At 32.1% G+C, this 7,714-nt stretch overlaps 1 long non-coding RNA gene across 1 annotated transcript; it reads right to left on the bottom strand.

Moving 5' to 3' along the window:
• Nucleotides 1-427: 427 nt before the first annotated feature.
• Nucleotides 428-2,641, bottom strand: LOC114271612 (uncharacterized). The gene is made up of 3 exons (XR_014365824.1): nt 1,067-2,641; nt 829-949; nt 428-541 (listed from the first exon to the last, which is right to left on the bottom strand). It is a non-coding gene; the product is annotated as an uncharacterized LOC114271612 (long non-coding RNA).
• Between the last annotated feature and the right edge of the window lie 5,073 nt (nt 2,642-7,714).

Raw genomic sequence — 7,714 nt, 5'->3', positions numbered from 1 at the left:
AGAGACATGGTTTTCATTTTTCTTCATCTTTCTCATCTCTAGGATTCCCAAATTCCTCATACATATACATACACATTTGCAGAGATATATACATATATATATAGATACAGATCAATCACAATTTGTATCATCATCAAAAACCCACACTTTCTCTCTCTGTGCGAAAATGGCTTCAGTGATACACACACATTTCTTTTTTTGATCTCTCATTTTTAACACCATGTGAGAGTGTAATTTAACTGGTTTATCGAGATGTAAGTAGCCAATCTTTTGAAATGGCATATAGTTGTCTTGTAGCATGTCTAAAATACCTGTTTCCTGCCTCCCCGAATTTCCAATATTCAGGTTCATGGTACCTCACTCCACTGCTTCACAGAGTGCACAAATAAGGCATCTAAAAGCTTAACACTTTCTATGTTAACAACAAGAATTTTAGGACAAAATTCCACTTACTTCTGAGCAAGGACAAGACTAGATTTCATACATCCGATATACACTTGTGGCTTTTTCCTGTATCTTGCCAAAGTTTCTCCTAGTGTTGCTACAAAATTTACAACATCTTACCCGATGCAACAAAATAAATAAATAATTTGTAGAGTTACAAACATATATAATTTCATTTTCAAGTAAAACTTGTTTAATCAATCATATCAGTCGTAGATTTGAATTTAGAGGTTCATATGAACATGGGCATCTGAAATCTCTACCCCGATTGGGAATTTAAAAGTAAGTTGTAACACATTGAGTGTCTTGCATCTATATATTGGATTTTAGACCTTCATGTATGCATTTTATTTTTATATCAAGTACTAAAAACAAATTTCTTACCTATATTTACATGAACATCATCATCAACTTTTACATAAAAATCTGCATCCCATGAAGCAACAGCAGCAGCAAAATATGACTTTGTCTTCATAGACAGTTCAAGGTAGCCCTCAACATGATCCTGCTCACATTATAGTAACATAATGTAAATAATGAAAGGATTTTTAAAGTGACCATAGTGTACAGCAGAACAGCCAATAGTAGATGTAGAAGAGAGTTAGAAGAGAGAAAGTATTACCAGCCTCAATAAATCTCCATGTTTTTTGTCCTCTGCTTTAATGGCTCTGTCCAGTATACCTCCAACCGTGTGACTGGTAATGCAGAAACAACAGATTATATCATTCAGTATGTCTAAAACTATACTCTATGATTGTTAATCTACAAGGACAATACAGTAAGATTAATTTCCAAATGTGTGATGTATATTCATGGGATTTGAAGAGACAGTGTTCAGTGAATAAAGTAAGATTACAGGATCATGATTGTCAAGTTATATTTGCAATTTCAAACTAAACTAGGAAAAAAATTACAGATAAAAACCTTTTATCTTCATCAAATGGCTCACTAAGGTGCATTAAGGACTGTTTTATACATACAATTTACAACTAAGGAACACAGACTGAGTAGGGAAAGAGTTCGGTACCACTGTTATATATTTAATTCCTCTTACCAAGCCTGAATTCACCTCCAAATTCAGACCCAACTCACCAAATTACCTCCAATGACAGCAGCCCACCAACAAAACTACTTTTATTAAGTCTTAAAAGTCAAAGCCCAATAAAAATTCTATTTTTTCTGGCAATAACAAACACAAATGAGTACTTTGTTACTCTGGATATATGATCAGAGGTTAATGAAAGAAAAACAATAAGGTTTTTTAGTTCTTAATAGTAATCCTATAAAAGAATAAAAATATTATGATAACAGGTATAGTGAGCTAAAACTTTGTGTAAGTAGAATTTTCCTTTCATTTTATTAGGCAGTTCAAAAAATGTTTTAACTTTTTGTGTTTATAGAATTACACTGCCTTTGTGCTTGTTGTTGACTTGAATTGTCAAGGAGTCAGTTACAGTAAATTGGCAAGGAGTTGGTTACATTGTACTGTAAATCTTCTTCCATCTATGACATTATTTATATTTGTGGTATATGACTGTAGTTGGGAGGCTTTAAATGCATCCTAAAATTTTAAGTGCATTTAGAGCCTGCCCTATAATTGTATGCATACCTAGGATAAATGACAAATATACCAAGTAATTCATGGTAACACTAAATTTTTACAGTATTAGCTGTCACCCTCAGGGCTTTAACTATTAGCTGACACCTTCTATTGTTGTTTAAAGCTGTGGGTCGTCCTATTTGTACATTGTGGAGAGAAGCGAAAACCCGACATCTCTTCTATGACACAATATATTGAACACTGTTGCTGCAATGTGCATTGGTGTGAGACCAGCTTGGGACAGTTGGTCAGTTGGTGATCCGTGGTTGATGTACCGATCAGGGAGAACCACGGGTCTCCACTGCACAGGATTTTCAAGGACACAGAGTAAGTGATCTAGTGCTGAGTTCAAAGTTTTCTTCTTTTTGATGTATGGATAGAAAAAGTAGAAATAACCAAATAACAAATAGATCATCTACTACTCACCCACACTCCATATATAGAATCAGTTTAAGATATGTTTCGTTCTGTTTTCATTTTCTTTTTTCCATATTTTTGAAAACAAAACAATGAGAAGTTCATTTTTATTTGTATAATATCGTAATTTTAAAATTACGAATCTCACATATTATATAAATTACAAAAATTTAAAATTAATAAAACTATCATATTATTCGTTAGTACCAATGAATGTGTATAACTTTATTCATCAAAATATATCACATGACGTTATCCACATGATAAATCCAACCAATGATATTGAAATCAGAAAATACCAGAGTGATCTTAAAGATACAAACTCTGTCAATTTTTTTTTTGTAGGTTTTCTTTCTCAAAACCCCCAAAAAGAGAAAAGAAATCGGAGGAAATGGTGTTTACAATTGAAAGCAATTGAAATCAGAAAATAACAGAGTGATATTGAACAAAAAAAAGGAGAATCAGAGAACTTACCTTGCAAAACTTGGCACACTGGGTATGGGAGAAGAAGAACGGGAGGGAGAGAGAGATAAAGAGGGAATGAGTGGGTGAGAACAGAAAAGGGAGAGGGATAAAAATAGAAGGGAGGAGAGACGTGGGCAGGCAGGAAGGTGAGAAGAGAGAGATAAAGATAGAATAGAAGGGAGACGTGGGTAAGTTGAAAGCTCACTCTTTGGGCGGGAATTAAGTGTAGATGGTAATCTCAGCCGTCTATCTAAATATAGACAAATGAATCATAACCATTGAAATGTTTAGTAGGACAATTGCCTCTAATATATTTTCAAAAACCTTCTTACTTTATTATATAGATATATATTTTGCTTCCACTGAGGTGTAATTACCCCATTTTTTTGTCATCATATCAATAAAAGTGAATTTAAGTATTATGTTTAAAAGATCTTTAGAGTGTGTTTGGTAACGTTTACGTTTTCAGTTTATATTTACAAAAATTTTGTAAACTGATTTTTGTTTATTTTTAGAAAAACATAAACTACAAACGCGTTTGGTAATTGACAAAATATTTTTAAAAATTTTAAAATATAAAAAAGAGTGAGAAATAGTAAGCGGTGGCAAGTGGCGGCGAAAGACGGTGGTGGAAAGTGGTGACGGTGGGTGGTGGGTAGTTGGTGGTTACGGGTGGGTGGTGGTGGTGGGTGAGTGGGTGACGGTGGTGGGTGGTAGCGAGTGGGTGGTGGTGGTGGTGGTGGTGGTGGCGGGTGGTGGGTAGTGGTGGCAGGTGGCTGGTGGTGGCGAATGGTGGTGGTGGTGGTGGTAGTGGTGGCGGGTGGTGGGTAGTGGTGGCAGGTGGGTGGTGGTGGTGGGTGGTGGTGGCGGGTGGGTAGTGATGGTGGGTGGGTGGGTGACGGTGGCGGATGGTGAGTGGTAGTGAGTGGGTGGTGGTGGTAGTGGTGGTGGGTAGGTGGTAGATGGAGGGTGGTTGTGGGTAGTGGCGGGTGAGTGGTGGGTGATGATGGTAGGTGGATGGGTGGTAGCGAGTGAGTAGTAGTGGTGGTAGTGGTAGGTGGGTGGTGAGTGGGTGATGGGTGGCGAGTGGGTGGTAGGTGGTGGTGGCGGGTGGGTGGTAGGTGGGTGGTGGTGGTGGGTGGCTGGTGGTGGCAGGTGGTGGATGGTAGTGGCAGGTGGGTGGTGAGTGGTGGTGGCAAGTAGGTGGCGGGTGGTGGTGGCGGGCGGTGGATGATAGTGTCGGGTGGTGGGTGGTGGCGGGCGATGGATGATAGTGACGTGTGGTGGGTGGTGGCCGGTGGATGACAGGTGAGTGGTGGTGGTGGTGGTGGTGGCGAGGGGTGGGTGGTAGTGGCGAGTGGGTGGCAGGTGGGTGGTGGCGGAAGACGGTGATGGAAAATGGTGGCGGGTTGTAGCTAATGTTGGGTGGTAAAAAAAAAAACTAAAAACTCAAAATGGAAACACATTTTTTTGTGTTTTCATTTTTTGGCCAAATTTATAAACTGAGACCACTAATTTATAAATCAAAAATTTTACCAAACAAATTTTTATTTGAGTTTTTTAAGTTTTTGTAAATATAAACAAAAAACTGAAAACGTAAGTGTTACCAAACGACACTTTAGTATTTCAAAATTAAAAAATATGTTATGTTATTATAAAAGGGTAAATTGCATTGGTTTAAGGTTTAGAAAAAAAATATAGATAGCCCCATACTTTTGACATACTTACAATGATTCCTTTTAGGTAAGGTTAATCAACTCAAATTAATGCAGATGATGGATAAATGGAGATCAATGTAATTATATATAAAATATGAGGCTAATTGTATGTTTTTGCCAACTTTTAGAGAAATGAGTGTAATTTACCCTATTATAAAGGCTTTTATTCAATTAATTAAAATTAAAGTCACCAATTATTGGTTACTCATTTTAAAAACTGAAATTTTTTTCTCAAATCTGGGTTAGAAAGTGGTGTTCAAAAACTCATCGCGACACGATGGCACTTTTTCTTAATCAAATGTTTACATTTTATCTACTGATTAACCTATTAAACATTGGGTTAAATTTTTTATTTGGATCTAATATTGGTTTGTAAGCAAGTAGATAAAATCTATTAACCATTAATTTACAAAAAAAAATATCAACATGTTGGCGTCGAGCATCAAGTGCTCAGACTAATCATCCTATTTAAATGTCAAATTAGAGAGAAGTTCATTCCTTCAATAAAATAGTCACATCGCTTTTTTTTTTCTTTTATATTTTATCTCTTTCTCTCAACTACGTATAACTTGTATCAGAAATGATAGAGAGTTTTAGAATTGGGACTCTAAACCCAGCCCCAGTGATGTGGAAATTCAAAAAAAAAAAAAAAGATCAAAACATCACATCACATCACATAGGGCTCACTACAAATTAAAGCTCATAAATTAGAACTCTCAATCTTTTTTATTACTTATTTAAAGCTAACGAGTATTATTCCTCTAATCCTTATAAATTATCAAGATAATTGATTGTGCCAAAACTTAAAATTTTATTTGGTTTTGAGTTTTTAAAATCAGATTTTGAGTTTTTAATTCATATTTTTTGTATACAAAAATATACTACTTTTTTTTTGTATTTTTTTTAATTTTATAGTATTTAGTGGATTTTTTAGATATTTTTTCATAAATTTTAAAGTGAATTTAGATTAAGTATATCTAAAAAATTAAAAACATTAATTAAAATATTTTAAAAATTTACTAAAAATAAAAAAATATATATGAATTAAAAATTTTAAAACTATTTTTAAATGCTAGATAGCCAAACTAAAACGCATATTATATTGCAGAGATTATTATCAATTGAATTAATCTAAGTTAATTAAATTATGAAGGTAATTTTACTCATTTGTCATTAAGCTATATGCATACATGGATTTAAATGAGAATAACATTAGGGCCAAGTCTGGCATGAGACAAAAAAGACAAAAAATCAAAAAGTCACTATTTTATTTAAGTCACATCATCTTATTTAAGTCACATCACCTTTCTAACACATCACTTCAAACCCAACTCAAACCCAACCCATATTTTACTCATTTGTCATTAAGCTATATGCATACATGTATTTCTTAATTTTTTAAAAAAAATTTTCACAATTTTTTTACTTTTTAGACACATCTAAGTAAGGTGCGTCTAAAAAAGTAAAAAAAATGTTTAAAATTTTAAAAATATTCACTAAAAACAAAAAAATATAAAAATCAAAAAACTCAAAAAACTTAATTCATAAAACTTAAACCAAACAGATAATCAATATGGCCCTCTTATAATGAGAGGACTCTAAAAGATAAAAGAGAAACCAATTACATGACTCAATAGGACAGACCACAGAGAATATGGCCTGATTTGGTTTGCCTTGTGAAATATTATTTCAAAAATAATTTTTTAGAGAGAATTTAAAAATTTTGAAAATTTATTTAGTTGTATATTTTGATAATAATTTTAAAGTTTGGGATGATTTTATAATTTTTTTATAGTTGAATAAATGGATGTGAGAGAAAAAGTAATTGAGAATGAGAGAACAAAGAGAAAAAATGATTAATTAATATGTAGTAGAGAGAAAAATGATTTTGAAATTTTTTTAAAACAAATTTTCAACCAAACATGTTTTTAGATTTTTTTTTTTTTCCAAAAACATATTTTGATAAACAAACCAAACATGCCCTATATGTTTGTAGTATTATCAACTAATAGTAAAATTTATACACCTTTATATTTGGGTTAGTTTTTTTACTTTTTCCCTCAATTCTTTTTTTTTTTTCACTCTTATCTTTCTTGTTTCAAATTTTTCTCAATTTATTTTTAAAATTAATTTTTTTTAAAATTAAACAAAAAAATATCATATTAACATCTACACGATATAAAAAATATATTATTATATTAAGATTTGAATTTGTATTAAAGGTGTAAGTTATATGCAAATATTTTTATATCACGTGTCTATCAATATATCATTTTTAATCTAATTTTAAATATAAATTAATTTTTAGAATAAATTGAAAAAATATTTACAGTAATTTTTTTAAATAATAAATTAGCTTTTTAACCACGGCTAAACAAAGTCTTTTATAAACGAATAAATAAGTCATCATGTTTGCCATACCTTTTTTTTCATAATTTTTTTTATTAAGTCATCTTCATGTTATTAGCCCTGTTAGTTTTTTTTTTTTTTTTTTTTTGTTTCGGGGGGAACAAAATAGCCCTGTTAGATTTCGCTTGGCATTAGCTTTTTAAGGTGATTTTTTGTGTTGGGACTTTTTTAATATGATTTTTTTAGTTTCGTTTGGTTTAATCTTTTTGACTTTTTTAATTTTTGTGAAAAAAAGTGTAATGATTATGGTTTGGATGCAATATTTTGTCTTATTAACTTATTTAGGTGTCGTTTGGGAAGTGGATTGTCTTTTTGACTTTTTTGTTTTTTTGAATATTTTAGCCTGAGGCTAAACAGTCTGGTTTGGGAAGAACTTTTTGATTTTTTTGACTTTTTGATTTTTTAGTGAGGTGTCCACGTGTTAAATGACCTAACTGCCCTTGGTAATACCTTTTCCACTCCTAGCCAGCTCCTTCTTCCACATCAGCGTCATTGAACTTTTTTTATTTTTTTTTGGATGAGGCCTATTAAATTGGAATTTTTTTTTAATTTATGTTTTTGTCATTTTTATTTTTTTTGTACACATTAATTTGTTTTTATTTTTCAAAAATAATTTTTCATGTGTTTTATTTATTTTTAAATTACGTGGCAAATGCTAATT

This window comes from Camellia sinensis, chromosome 4, assembly GCF_055761805.1.
Source record: "Camellia sinensis isolate YWXY chromosome 4, ASM5576180v1, whole genome shotgun sequence".
Classification (NCBI taxonomy): Eukaryota; Viridiplantae; Streptophyta; class Magnoliopsida; order Ericales; family Theaceae; genus Camellia; species Camellia sinensis.
The sequence above is the reverse complement of the archived record's forward strand: the minus strand, read 5'-3'. Positions and strand labels throughout refer to the sequence as shown.